Below are 19,989 nucleotides of genomic sequence, written 5' to 3'. Positions count from 1 at the left end.
AAAGAAAAAAAATAATTTATACTAAAATATAGCTTAATGCTGAGTGTATATATATGACCTTATAGTTTAGTTTACATTTCGTCCCATGCTAAAAATAAAAGAAAGCAATGGTAATGACGTGGCATGGCAAGGCATGCGACCCTATGCCCTTTATTACAGTGTGCTTTTTGACCCACCAATCAGGACCTGCACTTTCCTACCGCGACTCGGGTGTCGGAGTATTTTGGTAATTTTGTGGAATTTCTCCCACATGTCAAACTTTGGTTGGTGGATTGGTTGATTTCATTATCTATATATTCTGCTTGTAGAAAAATTTCTATAATTCTATAAATAGGAAGAGCTTTGTAACATGCAGGTGGTGTTACGTAAGGGGATACCATTTGCAATATCTTAACCTTATCAAGATATTATTCACTTTATATACATATTGTTCACTTCAGACGGATTGAGTTGTCTGGACTAAATTAATGAGCTCATTTATATTAAAATAATGAAAAATAAATTTTTATTAAATCCAAAATAATTCTGACTGTTTGTTGAAAAAAAAAAAAAGATAAAGGGAGAATAATATTAAGGAGTATAGAAATTTTATTTGCATTTATTTAATATAGAATTTATGTGAGGATGTTGGACATGGACAGTCATAAATAGCTCAAACTAATTCAACATAGAAGTTTGAAGGGAAAAGTATAATTATACTCCTATATAAAAAAATAATTTTACTCTTATTTTTAAAAAAATAAACAGACACATCCTCGTATCTTGAGTCTATTGCATTACTGAGAATGGAGTTTTTTCGCCAAAATACCATATTCCTTTTCCTCTTTCTGTTCCAGAGCACTCCATAAAAATCAAATCAATTAGCTAGCTCTTATCCATGGAAGAAATATCAATAGGCTAGCTAATATCCATGGATCCAAACATGTTCTCTCTGGATCTTCTTCTTCATCATCTTCCTCATTTTCCTTTTCATGCTTGTTATTTTGGCAAAAAAGGACTCTGGCTTGCTGAGAAGTTCCAACCATTGACGGTGATTATTTATTGCTTCGAATTAAGCTGAAAGCCAGATGTTAAATCTTACATGTTTGACAGATATTTTGCCTCCACTTAAATTGACTTTACTTGCTTAGCGAGAAAATTACAAAACATACTTTTTCATTTTGCAGAAAATTTAGTCATTAAAGAAAATCAATCAAAAAGGAAAATTGCATATTCTGTGAATTCATAGGTTGAATTTTGCAATAAATGATGTTTCCAAATTATTGCGTAAAATATTCATCTTATTTTGTTTTTTTAACCTTTGTTTGAAGTTTTAAGATTGGTTTCCAGTTAATTAGTTTGTAGTCTCATTTGATTTTTTTTTAGGTATCTAATCTTCTTAAGCCACTGAAAGAAGGGAATCTGATTGTTTCGGTATTTGGAAGTTGAACAATGAAATGGGTAACCTGCAAATGATCTCCTATCCTGGGCAGAGGTAATGCTCTGGGACCTTCGCCTCAGATTCAATTCTTTGGATTGTAACAATTAATTTCAATTTATATTCATTTCCCTTAGTGGGTTCTATTGCTTCTAACGAGCTTTGTAATGAACTGTACTGTCCCTGATGATGGGTTGTAAATTATTGTAACTACTGTCGATAATTCTAATCTTATCTGATAGTGATAGAATAAAAAAGAAAAAGAAAAATATTGGGATTTGTATGCATCTAGTGTCTAAAATCGTGGATATTAGACAAAAGAGCATTATAGTGTAATGAATTAAAAATACGAGGGTATAACAATTTATTTTTAAAAAGATAAGGATAAAATATTTAAAAAAAAACAAAATATAAGGATATGTTTATAATTTTTTCTAGTTCAAAAAGTTAAATATTTTGGTTTCATTTGAAAGAAAATATCACAAGATCGATTCAATTTAGGGATTTGAAGTCAAAACCGTCTAAATTAAACCAAATTAAACATATATGTATATTTTTTTTTCTTTTATACGCATTAAATGAACTAGATTATTTTTTAGTAAGTTATTAAATAATTTGATTTCTCACTCTCAAAATTTTATATATATCTCATACACATGAACAAGTCAAAAATATTTTTATTTATAAAGGATCTTTTAATATGAAATTATTTTTTGTTATTTCCTTTGGATACAATTATTATTTTTCAAATCCTTCTCAAATCATCACTTTAGTCAAATTAAATCAACTGCAGTGATAAATCTACTTAGTTTAATTTATATAAATCCTCCAATCAGAAAACTATCAACAAACCTATCAATAAGGATGTTCTATTTTCCATTTTTTTTTTATGAAATAGTGATAAAATATTAATAAGGTATGTAGATTAGATGATCCGGAATGGTTTAGATCATTCTGATTTTGGCTAATCATTAAAAAATAAATAAAAATAGAAAAAAGTGTGGGGCCAAGTTAAGATTTTTCAGTGAAACATTCTGTATTGCAGTTGTGAAGGTTCACTTTCACAAATTTGGCCCAGAGAATAATGCTTTTAATTCTCAAAAATAAAACCTTAATTGTAATTATGACAAGGGAGAGGGACAATACAGTACTATTTTGCACTTTGTGTTTAGGTTTAACATATCAATTATTGCTTTATAAATTAACTTTTTCTTTAGTTTATGATAAAAGTATTCATTACCTAACTCTCTTAAAGTATATTGTACTTTTTTCTATTCAAGGTTAATTCCACTAATTATCTACAGGAAATTAAAAAGGTCAAAGATAAAAAGTATGTACCCGATTGGTTTACCTGTTTATATCAGCGGATAGCTGATAGCTGGTGCCGATGACTGATAACTGATAGTGATTAGCAAGTGAACGTTGGTATTAGGTAAGATTTTAGTAGAGGTTATTATTAAATTGTAAAATGATTATTAAAATTATTTTTTTATACATTATGATTTATAATATATATATATATATATATATACTTTTTATTTTTAAAGTAAATATATACTTTTTTATTGTAATATATTATATAAATAAAAATATTAATTAATTTTTAAATAATATTTCATGTTTACGAAAAAGACAATAAGTAATCAAGAATAAAATCACATATCAAGAGGCCAGCATAACCGTACAATACTCGAGCTAAATTATTAGTGCCTACATTGGCCTGTCTCCGACTCCAAAGAACTAAAACATTGCTTCTACGATGAAGAACAATTTTACAATCATCAACAATTTTACCAAAGTCAGAATTATCTAATTGAGATAAATATAATACCTAAACTAACACATGAGAATCTAGAAAAGACACATCCAGAGCCTTGCATATTTGTTTTAGCACATAACAAAGTAGCTCTTAAAGCATTTCTTTCAGATGCAAAATATAACCTTTATACTATGTTTTGAAACCAATGAATTAGAATTGTGGAATTGATTTATGAATGAATTTTTCATATTTGATATGCCATATACAATTAAAAGTATGTGTCATGATTCAAAATCATGGGCCGGACCGGCACTAGGATCCAGATAAATATAAAGCTCCCGAGATCCGTACTAAGCCTGAGCCACATAAATTCGACTATTAGAATATGAATTTCAAACAATTAGCCTAGATTATCATAAATAATAAATCTCATAATTATATTATATTTTGGCCCAAATCTAGCATCTTAAACATTTTATAGTTCAAGCCCAATTATAATACAAAAACATTCATAATATGGGCTAACTGGTTCATGCATTCACTTAAATGAATAACTGAACATCCACCTAAGTTAATCGGTTACAATCCTAAAACTGTGGAGTTCACTAACAGATAAATATAAATAAGTTTTAATACATATAGCCATATAATTTAAATAACTGTGACTCTAGACGTTACTTTTCTAGCTCTGTGGTAAAGGAGAAAGAGCTTTAACCAGGACAAAGAAGTATCTACTTCCTAGAAAAGTTGAACAAAAGAAATGTGAGTTTAATAATAAATAGTAATTATTGTATAACACAAGCATTCACACCAAATGCTTCCTAAAGGACTAAAATGAACATACAGTCGGTCAAGTATATAGCACAACATCAGCATCCACAAGTAATTACACCTTCAGGTAATCAAACAAGTGGAAATTGGTCAGTGGCGTCATCAAAATCCCTAGTGACCCGTCCTCACTGATGGCCATGCTCTCATGACGTGTGCAACAGGGAGCCGATCCCTATACATGGCCGACCGGTCTAATCCTCACTTGATCAGCCCTCTCAATTTTTTTATACTCTCTTTTCTTTCCATACCAACAGGAAGCCACCATGTGGTTTTCCATATAATCCATATCATCAGATGCACACGGGGACGCCAATCTCCCTATACATGGCCGACTGTATCGAAGACTGCCCTCACAAACCCATGGTGACCCATTTCATCCCAATTTCACGCAAACAAGGCAAATATATGTCTCAACATAAGTAATCAAACAATGCAATTAAATGCAAGCATATTAAATAATTAAACACTATCATGCAAGAGCGCAAATAGACATTCATATACCAATTCAAATAAATATAAGCGTATTAAATAATAATATAATATAATAATTGATACTTGAAAATTAAATAAATAAATAAATAAAAAGCTCTGTATAGTAATGATTTTATGTATGATGCAAATGATAATGCACTATTTATTATTTCTCATAATGATTGGAAAGGATAGAATTCTTCTTGGTTCAAACTTGGGGAAGCCGAGAAGAGACCTAGACAATCTAAAGAATGATAACAGAAATAAGAGAAAAGCTTCTATTAGAATTTAGAATTAAATTACTTAACTTAAGCCACTTGCTAAACTTAAAACTATGGAGATTCTGTCGGAAATTTGGCGAAGTCTCCTCTAAAAACTGGACTTAACTGCCTGTTAACTGTTCATAAATCACACACAATATATAAAGCCCATCCGTCAGGCAAATCCTTATCAAATCCATCCGCCATTGACAACATTTATCAAAATCTCATCCTCAATATTCAGTCACATAATTTAATTTTATTATATCAATATCCAAACATAATCACATCCCAAACTTCAAATATATGTATGTATACACATATATGCACTTAATAATTCTAAAATTTTAGACCAATTAATTAATCACAATCGACTACCATAAATAACGTAAACTAATCAAATTTAATTTATTTATAAAAGATTAAAAATTTTCTATTTATATATAAAGCTATTCAAACAATCTAATTTCCTGTCATTTAATTATATCTACTTCTATAACGATCTAATCCAACATAAAGGCTAAAATATTTTAAATGACTTGTATTCTTAATTTTCAGAATTAAGTGTATTTATCTATTGAGGTTCCTTAACAAGAATCATATTCAATTAACTACCTATTCGAAATTAACTTAATCAATTAAAAATCTTAAATTTGAAATTTATACCCAAAATAAAGAACTAGGTCCTAGAGCGTAACAATCGAAAATCAGACTACGATTCCACGATCCGCACGAGGAAAAGATGATTTTGCCTCTTAGGGCCTCGCCAAAGACTCGTCGGCCGGTCGCCGGACCGCCGCCATTGCTACAATCTATGGTGGCTAGAAAATTGTGGCTGCTCGAAATCGAGCGCTCTTTACACCATCTAGGTCGGATTTCAATCTAGAGTTCGTTTTTGGCGTTGGTTGAGCGAGATCGACCCTCTAACTGACCGAAACGGGCTCAACTTGCTTGTTGCGTCGACTGAAAACGAACGGAGTGAGAAGGAGGCTACGTCGTCGACAAGGGAAATGCTGGAGCTGTTTAGCTATCTCGAGGTCGCTAGAGACGTCGAAGGCGCTGCTACGTCGATCGACAGAGAGAGATCGCAGCTCGCCGGTTTGCTGCACCCATCGAAAATGAAAATAGAGAGAGAAAGAAGCTGCAGAGCGATGGTGGCGCGATGACGAGGAGAAGATGGATTCGATCGGCTCAGGTGGCCAAAAACAAGAGAGAAGGAGAGAGAGGTGAGCAGCATTGGAGAAGAAGAAGAAGAAGAAGAAGAGAAAAGGAAAAGAAAAGGTAGGGTTTCTTGAGCTTTCTAGGCCAATTCTGGTTCGATTTGAACTGGTTTGGCTCAATTCAATGATTTGACTATGTTTTTGCTTGGTTTGCAAGATTTCTACTTGGTTTACGGGTTTGGGTTGCAAAAATAAAAATATTTTCTGCTAAATTTCATTGGTTAGAATTTATGATTAAATTTTTAAATGAATAATTTTTGAAAAAAACTTCCGGATCGTTTCAGTATGAGATTCAATTTAATTTATAAAATTATATTTAGAATAAATTTATAAATAAAAATTTAGAAAAAATTACAGTACGATCCATGTGATTTGCGAAATAAAAAAGTTCGTCCCTGCCTTTTAGGAAATAGACTAAAATATCTTTATAGTTTACTTTCGTCAGACTATAAGGTCAATTCATCTAAGTTTTGCATATTTTCTGTTAAGTACCTTATGAAATGACAAAAATACCCCTTTTATTTTTAAAAAATACAAGGACGGACTAGTTGTATTTTTCAAATCATAGGACCTGCACTGTAATTTTTTTGGTGTAGTGTTTTAGTATCTCTCCTTTGTCCTTTGTGTTTTCTTGTTGACTTAATGGAAAAGATTCAAAAATTAGACAAAATGACCTAATAGTGTAACAAAAGCAAAATATAAAGATATTAGTATATTTAAAAAAAAAAAAAAAAGGGACGGACTTATGGTATTTCGCAAACCACAGGAATTGTACTGTAATTTTTTCAAAAATTTATGTTTTTATTTGCTAGAATACCTTGGCATAATAATTTAATAATAAAAAAAAAGTAATTTTGTTAAAAAAAATTTGAGGCAGCTAATTTTATAAAATTTATTTGAAAATTTCACATATTTGATTAATTGAGTATATCCATAAACTAAAACCATAGAATTAAAATTTGTATTTTTTTTATTCCATTCAAAATAATGTGGATTTATGAATGAATTCCATAAAAGTTTATTGAATTTATTTATTCCAAACATAATGTAATGAATTACTAAATACATAATAAAAATACTTTTAAAAAAAATAAGAAAAACGATTATTCTGTTTAGATAAAATTATGGAGTATTAATTAATTTTTTCAATTTGAACTTTATATCTACTAAATATAGTAATTATTGTCTACAATTTCTTAAAATTTATTTTATTATTTAACTTCCTTGTTGAAAAAATTTATTTTATTAGCTTCTTCTTCTCTCTTAATTTTAGAGACAAATTCACACAGTGAAAATTATGGAGAAAGTAATTTAGTCAAATTAAAAAAATATTTTGTTATAAGTTGAGTAATGAAATTGCTTTCTTAATTATTGTATAAAAATTTAAAACGACTAATAAAAGTTAATGGAAGTAATATTATTTAACTGATAATCTTGTAATTAAAAGTATGTCAAAAGAAAATCAAATCATGATAATAAAAATTTTATATTTATTTTTTTTATAAAAGAAATTTTATATTTATTGAGTGGTGTTTAATAATATCAACTACCAACATTTTACTCCCACGCTCTAATATGATGTGGATCTTACGACTTTATATCAACACAACAACAATTACAATAACTATTTAGTCTTAAAATACGTGGGCTACAACTTTATATCAATCCAACATAAAAAATGAAAATACAAAACCAACATAAAAAATAAAAGGAAGCGTCAAATTTTTATTTATTTATTTATATAGGAAGTTTATGGACCAGAATAACATTATGAGCTACACATTAAAGGCAGACCCTCCCTTTTAAATAACATTCAGCAAATTAGTTATCATTTTTACGGAGAATACTTGAGAAATTAAAACCTCCTACTCTCTATATCTTTTATAGAGAAAAGAAGACCGACCAGATTACATCTGATTAGCATTGCTCTTTTATAATTCTCTTGTCTATTTATCTATCAATTTATATAACATAAAATTAGCAAATTAGAAACAAAATAGGTAAAATATAATTTAAGGGCTTAAATGTACTTTTTTCAAATATTGAATGTGAAACAGATGGTGTCTCTATTTACGTGGGCCTTATGGATTTATTAATTCATTAAATCAACAGATGTGTGTTTATTTATTTCATGATCCTTAGTTAGCTTATGATAGCTATGGAGTAACTTATTTTAGGAGTTGTGGTAGTTAGTTTTGTTTTCTAATTCCAGCTCTACCAACAAATGAAAAAACGGCAGTTTTATCGAATGCACTAACGACATGTATGGTATGTTGTAGTTAATCATGGAATGAAATGAGAAAAAAATAAACGTATTGTTCGTTACATCAAACACATGTGATACTAATGATATAAAGTCAATCCAATTCAAGGCTATTTAACATTACTGCTTACCACTACAATCAACATCACCGTTTCACCATCACCACCATCGATTTACTACCACTAACATCAGCGCCCACCACGCCGCCGCCGCCGCCACCATCATTATTCCACCAACACTACCACTACCACTCTAGTACCGCCATCACTCCTCCAGCACTACCTGCACTACTCTACAACCAACACCAACACCAACACCACCACCACCAATTCAACCTCTCCACCACCACCTCCTCAATCATTCATTCAAAAATGATTAGTAAAATTTGTAACTCAAATTTTACAATGAATATAATAAGTGAATCGATTTTTAAGTAATTTGTAATTTAAAGTATTTATTATTTATAAATCATTCAAAATTCAAAATCTAACCCTTGAACTTTTAGTAATAACAAAAATCATCCCAATTTTTCATGATGTGAACAATTGTTCATGGAAAGATCATGTGTCAAATTTTTGTATTTTAACAAATTGAAAACACATGAGATAATGAAGGACATTGAAAAAAAAAAATGTGAAATCACTCTTTCACATATACTCTCTATTAAAATTCAGTGTGAATTCTCGTTTCAAATCTTCCAATTGCAAGTTAACAAAAGGAATAAACTGTAGACTTGGCTTTATGAGTTGCAACAAAACATTATCGACAAGCAATTTTTTTGTTAATAATGTAATAATTCTGTTGTTGTTCAACTCATTCAAGGTACAGTAGCATCCAATGGAGGTGTGCAACAACTCACATTTTTGTTTAGAGATGATATTGATAAAAAAAAAAAAAAAGTTAATTTTCCATGGAAAAACTCACATTTTTCGTATAGGATAATAAAAGAAACTTTTTGCAGTTTTTCCTTCTTGAAATTTGATACACTTTACACTAGCAGCAGAAAAGTCTAAAATACCAAATATTAATGGAGGAATTTATCTTTAGATTTGTTAGGTAACCTAAATTTGATACTGTAAGTCTCTTTAGAGTCTAAGCTTGGTATTGTTGTCAAATGAATTAAGACTTTATGAGATAAACCAATCTAGGTGCTTATTGTCTTGCATGAGCATCTTACCATTATTCTCGTTTCCATATTTGGGATGATATCCCTCCTTGGGATGATATCCCTCCGTGTTATGTTTATTGGATTATTTTTCCTCCACGCGATGAATTTGGATTATTTAAAAAAAATGGAGAAACAAGCTACACTGTCAGGTTTCATTAGCAAAAAAAATTTACTTTAATGATTCATCTTGTATTTCAGAACTGCCAGTGTAAAAAAAATAATAAACGCATATAGAAGCTCCTCTACAACGAGGAACAACTCCATGGAATGAGAGAAAGAACAATAACACAAAAAAAAAAAAAAAAATCCCACAAACATTTAAAATATATCAATTATTACAAATATAAGAGAGTAAATCCAATTTTTATTCCAAACAATTTCAAATCTTGAAATAATTGAAAAAATTAAATAAAATAATGAAAAATAATGAAAAGAAAACATTACCAACCAAATAAGATGGTCGGTGGTGGCTCAAAATACAAAATCTAAATGAACATTGAATGAGAGAAAGATAACTGAGTTTCTTTTTACTTTCACAGACAGACACTAACTAAAATCCGTTGGAGTAAAAAACACATTAATGCCAAACAAATACTTAATACAAAACCAATTATTTCTTATTTTAATTATCCAGTATCCGAAGCTCACTGGCCCAACTACTCAAAACTTCCTCCTAAGCATTTAAAGGGACTTCATACCCATGACTCAAACTCGAGACATCTGATTAAAGGAGAATGAATTACTATTATACCACCTCACCCCTAAGAGTCGAAACTAGTTATTTTATTAACAATAATCGCAATTAAGTTCCTGAAGTTTGACTAAAATTATTAACTAGTCCATGTTATTTGGTAAAATCATCAATTATTATTTAGGTTTAGCCCGTTAAATTAAAATTATTCCGTGAAAAACGAAAATACAATTATTTTTACAAAATTATACACATTTCCCTCGTCTTCTTCTTACTCTTCCTTTTCTTCTTTTTGGTAAAAGTCCAAAATGTCCATTCCCATCGTTATCTGCCTTCTCTTTTCTGTCACTGTTTCTGCCATTAAAGACAGAAAAATAAATTAAAAATTATTTGAATAAAAAGCAAAAAAACTTATTAGGCAAAAATTCATAAGATCAATTTACTAAACAAAACCCTTATAACAAATTTCAAAAGAAACAAAAGCCCAAATAGATCTCTTGACAGAAAATTATTAAAATCTAGTAACTTTTAACAGCATATTTTTTTTTCGATGGAAGTACCTTTTAATTTAATAAGTTTAAATTTCATAAGAATTCGGTAATTTCACCAAACTGTACAGACAAATTAATAATTTCAGTCAAACCTCAAAAATATAATAATAATTTAGCTATTTATGATTTTATATGGTCTATTTTCAAACGTTAAAAAAAAAAATCAAATAAAGCAACCCTAATAGACTCATTCCCCATGTAATCCTACTTTGATTAAGTTTTACTCAAAGGCTCAAAGCCTATTCCACTTTCACGTGCGCTAAAATTCTATAGTAGACTTGATCAAGTCTTGATTTGATATTTGGAATAAACGAAAATTTGGCTCCTCAACTTGTTTAGCGGAATCAAAAAGGTTAAATTTGACTTTTTTTTATGTTAATTTATTTTCTAAATTTATTTAAAATTGCTTTCATTTATTATTTTTCTTTTCTTTTTTATTTTAAATTAGTGACGTACTTACAATTAAAACGGGTTGTTTACGCTGAATAATTGACATGTGCAAAGGGCTTTTCTTTCATTAGTTGAATTTCAAACTGTACAGGTAATCATATACAGAACAACGTGGTTGGCTATTCAAAATTCTTCTTAATCTTTCTTACCTGATCTGATTATTTAGATTAACTGATTTTACCAACTCCGGAAGAAGGATTAATATTTACAAAATAGATATTCTGCATGTTGCACACTTGTCTGAAGAAGAAAAAAAAAACAACTCTCCATATATAAATTAGAGATAAGATAATCTCATACAAGATACAGATAAATCAACTCCACACAATATATACAGACTAAAAGTGAAAAACAAAAACAAAGCAAAAGGTAAAACACAAGCAATAAGGAAAAACAAGACTAGACTCTTAAATCTAAAGTTTTTTTAAAAAAAAAATAAAGAAAACTAAGAAATTTAAAGAAAAGATGAAAATAAAAAATGAGAAAAAAATATTAAAAAAGAAAAATGAGGGGAGGAGATCCATGGCTAATAGCCAGACATCTTCTAACCATATCTAATATAGATGAGTTTAGATAATTAGAATTTTTTTTTTTTAGAGAAAAAAGAGAGAAGAGAATGGTAGTGATGCGTTACCTTGCATCCTTTTTAATCTTTAGTAAAATGATATAAAAATCAATAAAAATTATTTATGGAGTATTATTTGCAAAATTAACTTTTTGATTTATTCACTTTTAACTAAAATAAAAAATGGTTGAATATATAATTTAACCCTTGAAATTTAAGAAAAAAATATTTTATGGAACCCTCAACTTTAAAATCGACCTTTGAGCATCCGAATTTCTCTTTTTACAATAATCTTACACCTCATCCCACTAGAAACAACAAATTTTTAAGATTTTTGACTTTTATTTGTAAAATGTTGAATTGATGTATAGTCAGTAAAACTTTTTAAAAAAGATTTTTTATATTTTTTTAACGATCCAATAAGTGTTTAATCAATCTAATTTTATAAACTGAGGTATTCAATTGGTCAATTAAAATGTTTAATATGTGCTATTTTATAAGTTAAAATGTTCAATAGGTCAAAATAAAAGTTAAAGGTACCACAAGGTTTTTTGTGAAAAATATAAGAATCAATTTATGTATTGAGCCATAAAAAAATAGACAACTAGATGTTATGTTTCAATTGATTCATGCAGTTTGATAGATGATATCTAATAGTTAGGCAGTAGGTATATGGTAAAAAGAAAAAAAAAAAATCTATACCCAAAGTATAAGTTTATAAATAAGTGAACATTGAAGTATAAGTTTAACCACAGCTATTTTTGTAAAATGTTTTGCAAGGTGAGGTTTATAAAAGGGGCAATATAGTTATTTCACTTATGGAGCTGGGGTATGATGAGGACGTGTGGGATACATTCACCATCATTGGAAATGATTTCAATTGATAGGTCATAGAAAGCCCTCAAAGGGTTTGCTTGTGTTTGTCTGTCATTATTTGGCAAAGTGGTAATTTCAGAAGGGATAAATCTTTTTGAGTGATGTATGTGTATCCATAACGGGCGGTGGGATTAGCATATCCCTTCCCCGTAGCGTTTGCTTGTTTCTGTCATTTACTGTGGTGGGGTTTTCTTTTTGTTTATGTACTTGCAACCTTCGTTCTTTTAGTCTGTTGTGCCGCGTGGCTCCTACTTGTTGGTCATTTTATGGTAAATAAATCATCAACTTTGATCCCATTTCTGTTAAGAAGTTCCCTTTTAAAAAAAAAATTATATGAGACCCTTTAATTAAAAGTTGAATTATTTGATTTGATATTAATCGAGTTTAATACTTTTCAAAAAAAATAATAATAATAATAACATTATACCATCGTATTTGGTTGCAAAACAATAATAGATTTCATAGTAGTGTGGGCATTTTAGGTATTATCATTGTTTAGTTTTGTATATTAAATTTGTTTTTTTGAAAACACGTATATTTAAAATTAGACATGCCCGATTCAGTGAACCGCCGATTCGAGATGTTTAAAATTTTGAACCGGAACCGACCATTGAACCTTCGATTTCGGTTCCGACACGGTTTCGGCGAACCGACGGTTCAAATTACCGTTTCGATTTGGTTTCGGTATTTCGCAAATTTTTTAAAAAAATAAATAAAATTTTGATTCTAAATTCATAAATAAATAATGATTTTAAAATGTTTAAATTTATTAACTAAATAAATTATTATAAAATTTTAAAATAAAAACTTCTATTAACTAACTTAGAAGTATTGTTACATTAAATTTACAAATTTTGCTAATTCATTAATATAGAAAACTATAAATGGAATATAAAATTAATGAAATGAGTTGGAAATTATTATTTTCAAATACTAAGAAAATTATTAAAAAAAACAAATGAAGTAAATTTATGAATGGAAAATTTGAAATTAGAGAAAGAAATTGGAATTGGATGTAAGAAAATAAAAATAAACAATAGATAATTCCAATATTAAGGAAAATAAAGCAATAGAAAAAATAATGAACTATGGAAATTTGAGAGAATTTTGATCGAGAATAAGAGAAGAGTAAGAATATAATTGGTTGTGAAATAAAAAATCACCAACTCATCAAATTTATACATATTTCTCATTTATTAGTTTCCCAAATTGCCCCTTATAACAGAAAAATAACAGCTATATTTTTTGATAATTTAGTAAATTACAGTAAATAAATAAATAAATGATTAAAAAATAAATAAAATTTATTTACCAAAAAATAAATAAAAAACACATATCATATCAAAAACTATCCGTTACACTCTTTTTTTGTACACTTGAAAGTTTTTTTTTTATATATATAAATGAATTATTCATGTACCATTTTTTGTCCAAATTAAGTCAAATCATGTGTATTTTTTTCACCACTTTTTATAACTTATGTACCATTGTACTTCTTTTCACCATAAATCAAATCAAGTGATATAAATTTTTTTATAAAAATTTTAAGCTATAATTTTTTGTGCATCCGGTTTGAACCGGACCGGAACTACCGGTTCCGATTCATATTTTAACATTCACATGAACCTTAACCGGCTCTTGAACCGCCGGTTCCGGTTCAAAATTATGAACCATTGATTTCTGTCTGGTTTCAGTTCCTCTACAGTACGGTGTGGTTCTGATTCGGTTCCGGTTAGAACCGAACCGGTGGCCATACCTATTTAAAATAGGCTAAATCACCAAAAAAAAAAATCCCTAAATTTTGATGTTTTTGGCAAATTTAGCGAGTACACTTAATTTTATCAATCAAATTTATTTTTTCCCGTCATTGTGGTCTTCGTCCAGAGCATGTTAGTTTGTTGCTTATTTAGCCATTAGTTGGCTCCACAACACGCCAGCTTACATTTAAGTAGTCGTTTTTTGGCCGTTCATTCTTACTTTTTTAGAATCTCTAAGTTGACGGATTGTGTTATTTGTTTAAAAGAATCTGATATAACTTTTCAACTAATAAGCAATTTGCACCATTAGCAACCCTAAGAAGTATTCTCTGAATCAGATTCTTGAAAAATAATCCATCTAATCTTAGAAGAATGAAAGCTAATTTTGCTAAATTATAGAATCGTTTTTAATTTGATGATGGAAAAAAGAAGGAGATACTTGTTAATATATATGGGTGAAATATATAAATCAACACCCGTACTTAATAATAATAATAATAATAATAATAATAATAATAATAATAATAATAATAATAATAATAATAATAATAATAATAATAATAATAATAATAATACGTATTATTTTGATTTTATTCATTAAACGTTTCTAACTTATTCCATCTTATTGAATATTTCAACTTATAAAATTATGAACTAATAAATCATATTAAAAATGTAATTAATAATTGTGATTTCATAAGTTGAAGTGTTCAGTAACTGTAATTTTATAATCAAAATATTCATTATATTAAATTAAAAATTGAGTATGTAGTTAAAAATTAATTAAGTGTTCAAGAAATTAATTGTTGAGTATATGAACACAAAAAAAAAAGTATGTGAATAAAATTTCAGATTTAGATTAATTATATAATCCATTTTAAGTATATAAATTTATACTTTGTATTAAAAATTAGTTTGGATAAAAGATTCAAATTTTCACAAAAAGTTATTTATAAAAAAATATATTAATAATGTAAATTTAAGATGACATGCAAAAATTTAAAAAAAAAAGTCAATAAATGGGAAAGTTGTAAATTACTAATTTATGATCTCATGTTGTTATAATCTAGTGATGGATAAATAACATACTAAGAAGGAAAAACAATAGAAAAGGACAATTCCAATCAGTGACACTATCGTATGCACAAATCCACTATGCATCTTTTGTTGTCGAGAGGCTAAAGAGGGTTAAAAATAGTTAAGTGGGCCCTAAGACCCTTCAACGGCCATGATTGAGACCCTCAAACGAACAATAACTCTATACAAGATATTTATTGATCCGATGCAAAACTAAAGCTCTCCATAGAGGGTAAAGTGTGCATTTGGACGGTTCGGTTCTGAACTGCAAATCGAATAACCAAAATTTATTATTTTTACTAACGATCCAAACCATTTGAAAATAAAAATAGAGTCGAACTGAATTGTAAGTTTCGGTTCAGTCCAGTTTAGTTAACTGGACATCCAAAATATTTGCAAATTTCAATTTACAAGTTGCAGCAATTGCAATTCGAAGAAACTTGAATCAAAAATCGAAGAAGGCTCTAAATTAATAATAATAATAAACTTAACTCAGTTTCACTTATTGATTTCTTATCTTGCAATCAATCAATTGAAGCCTCAAAGTCTCTTAACGAAAGTAAGATTATTATTATTATTTTTAAATATTGAAGGATTTAAACTTGAATCTATTGTCAAGTTGTATATACACGCCACTAGAATATGATTTGTGTGCCGAAAGCAAGATTATTGATATGTGATTAAAGTGAATTTAAGTATTAGCTAAATGGATTTAGAATGACATGCATATCAAATGTAAATAAAAGAGTTTGAATATCAAGTTTTTGGGGATAACGAAATTCATTTAAAAAAAATGAAGTATGATATTTTAATTGGAGAATTAATTTGGATAATAATATTTAATCCATTTCTATAATTCTTTTATTAAGGTAAAAGGAAAACACTTATTGACATTACATATATTTCTTTAATTGAAAAATCCATTAAATCATCACCAAAATGGAAACATAAGAAAAACTTAATGGAATTAGGAAATTGAATTTTTTTTTTTTTTTGTTTTCCTAAGATTTTCATTAGTTTTGTTTTATATTAAATGGATTTGGAAATTGATATTTAATGAGTATAGTACTTAGAAATAAAAACGAGATAGGTTTGTTCGAATATCTGATTTGTCCTAATCTATTTAAAGACGGATATGAGTACTAATTAAACGGATTAGGATAATAGTTAAATGAATTTGAATTGGATATATGTATTAAAATTATCAACAAAATCTATGGATATTTCAAAAGGACTTTTAAACAATTTTGAGATGTCTATGTATTTTAAAATTTTAAACAAATTTAAGTACGAGCATTTTAAAATTACCGGGTATTCGCTATATGTTTTCATTGCTGATCAGCTCGCCTCAATTTTCAAACCTGTTTGGTTGAGAAATTTTCTATGTATTGAGTGTTGAGAAATTTTAAATATTTATTGTAATTGTTTGGTTGTTAATGTTTGTGAATGAATTATAATTTATAATTTTTTCATACACATATATATAGACACATCCATTGGCTTAAAATATACCAATCGAAATTCCAAATTGAATTTCAATTTGAAATGGAATTCTGGAATATTGAATTTAAAATGGAATGTAAGTTTTAAAATATTGGAAATAGAAACAAGATAGAAAATTCCTTTCAACTTTTAATTGTTTTATTTTTTAGAATTTTTAATTATATATATAATAATAAAAATTAAACTTGAGTAAAATATTTTTTAAAATTTAATATTTAAAGAAATTCATATTTCATTCTAAAACTATGTAATTTAATGAAATGTTCTAATTAATAATTAATATAGGCTTGAAAATCTAAAAGTCAAAATAAAAGTCAGAATTTGTATTTTTTTTAGAACAAATTCTGAGTATCCTCATATTTATTGGTTATTAGATTTTAAATTTTGTTTAGTCTCTTTTGAGGTTTTTTTTTTTTTTTTTTTTGTTTCTTTTATGATGATTTTAATTATGTTATTTTGTTATTTGGATGTCAATGTAAAATTAGCTACGTGTTTTGGAATTGAAAAGTAATTACAGATTACCATCAAATTTAGTTGTGTATACTGTTGACGACACAAACTTTGTAATTTGTCAACATGATCGGATCTTGCAAATTAAGCTATTACGATTAACTAATATTTTAAATGTCAATCAAGTGTGGTCTGATTAGTCTTCTCGTTTATGTTAGGAATGAGGTCTGAAGTTTGAATCTTTTCGACTACAAATATTTTTATCAATTTGGTGAATTAAGTGGAGAGTTACCTCTAAATTTTTTTAAAAAAAAAGTCTTAAAGTTATTTAAAAACTAGGCGATTTTTTGAGCTCCGTATGTTTGTATAGTATTTCATGATTAAATATTATCATGTGGAATTAAAAATTTCTATTCAAATAAAAGTAAAACACGATTTTTAAAATAACATGTGAAGAAAAATAAAAAGGCAAAAAAAGTTTATTCAGATTAAGATGGCTATGTCATCATTTTATTAGATTAACTCATATGCAAAATTAGTTGTAAATATTTATTTTTGATCAATTTTTGTCTTTGCTAATCCAAAATCCATATAACTAATACTTTTTTTCATATGAAATATTAATATAGAACAAACTTAATGTTAAAATTTTATCTCAAAATTAATTTGGCACATGCAAAAATTGAGGTTAATTGCAAATTTTTCTTTTTGGTCAATTTTTGACTTTGCTTATCCAAAATCAATATAGCTAATATATTTTTTCACTTGCAATTAATATAGAACAAACTTAATATTAAAATTTTATCTCAATCAATTTTCTATAATTGTATCCATAGATTCTTAACTTAACAATATTGAACTAATTGAGAATATAAAATTATAAAAGAACTTCAAGAGCCATTGTTTCAAAGTCATAAATTTGAGAGTAATTTTGAAAGAGTTATTACGTGAAGATCCATAAAAGCCATAAATTAGAAAGAGGTAGGCAAAATTCTCTCCAAAACTTTCAGCATCCATGATTCTCCTTTATATATATATATATATATATAGAGAGAGAGAGAGAGAGAGAGAGAGAGAGAGAGAGAGAGAGAGAGAGAGAGAGAGAGAGAGAGAGAGAGAGATGTAGCAACTGTGTATTTCATGTCTAATTTTATCAAACATAATTTCACTTTTCTCTTGAAAAACAAATGAAGCTTGTAAATTTACTCAAAAACCTCACTTATCCCAAGTAAAATACAAATTTAATAAGTTACACCACAGGGACACCTGGCAAGCAACTGTGTATTTCATGTCTAATTTTATCAAACATAATTTCACTTTTCTCTTGAAAAACAAATGAAGCTTGTAAATTTACTCAAAAACCTCACTTATCCCAAGTAAAATACAAATTTAATAAGTTACACCACAGGGACACCTGGCAATAATCAAACCGGAGAGTATATCATAATATGATCTAAGCAAGTAAACACAAACCATCCAATACTAAACCCAACCGAACAATCCAGTAAATACCAATCAATCCAATGCGATTTTATTAGCTCAAGGAGCTACATACCCAAGCTAGCTCGAGGAACTTAAATCATAGATCCGTCAAATAAGTGAATCATTCCGTCCAAATTCATCCCATTTCTCCGTTTAAATTCAAAATAAAGTGGAATAAGGGGAGAGAGGAGGTAAGATAATACCAATCTTACCCTTAATGAGACCCAACCAAACCAACCATATAAAGGGTTCAGTCCCAAATTGCACACATAATCCCCAAAAACAACTAAATGAAACCCTAATGTCAACCTCAAGTGCCGCTGAGAGCTCGTGGGAAGGAAGATATGCAAAGCAGTTGATTGTTACCAAGCAACCCCTACAATGGAGTCTATCGAGTCAGAAGTCGAAGTTTCCCTCTTTTTCCACCTCGATGCTTGGCTAGGACCAGGATGTTTTGGATTTTGAGAAGTAATTTGAGAGAGGTTCTTGAGATGAAGTTTGAGAGGTGAAATCTCAAGTTTGTACACTGAACTAAGAAGGAGTGCTTTGAAGGTGGAGGGATTAGATGCTTCTGTCGCTGAAGATGTTTTTAGGGATTTGTATGTATATATATTTATGGTTTTTATTTTTGTGATCATTTTATTTTCAAGATGGGTTAGGAGTTATTAAAATTTGTAAACTTTGGTGCAAAATGGCAAAAATGATGTTCTATGAGTATTTTAACTCTATAAATTTAGGCATGTCATAGTAGTTAGCTCGAAATAGCGGACTTAAGTATTAATTAGAGTATAAATTAGAGACCGAAAAGTATTTTACTCTATAATAATATTAGTAAAATGTACGTTTAACTCCTAAGCTTTCAAAAAAGATTTTTTATGATCCCTTTAAACTTTGAAAAGTACCTTATGACTTCTTTACTTTTGATCTTGTGGCCCATCCAAATTTTATTTTTTAATAATCTTACATATTGTAAATTGAAAAAAGCATCGTTATCAAGTACATAAAAAAAATAAACTTAGTGAATCACATGATCATTTTTAAAGATTAGGGATCTATAATTTTTTTTTTTTTAAGTTCAAAAGTTAAATTATGTATTGGCTCGATACATAAATTTATCTATGTACTTTTCACAAAAAAATTTTATAGTATTTTCAATTCTTATTTTGACTTATTAACTACTTCAATGTTTAAAATTGGA

The sequence above is a fragment of the Jatropha curcas genome, chromosome 9 (genome assembly GCF_041381405.1).
Source record: "Jatropha curcas cultivar XTBG-Jc1 chromosome 9, XTBG_Jcur_1.0, whole genome shotgun sequence".
Classification (NCBI taxonomy): Eukaryota; Viridiplantae; Streptophyta; class Magnoliopsida; order Malpighiales; family Euphorbiaceae; genus Jatropha; species Jatropha curcas.
This window is presented reverse-complemented; position numbering follows the sequence as displayed.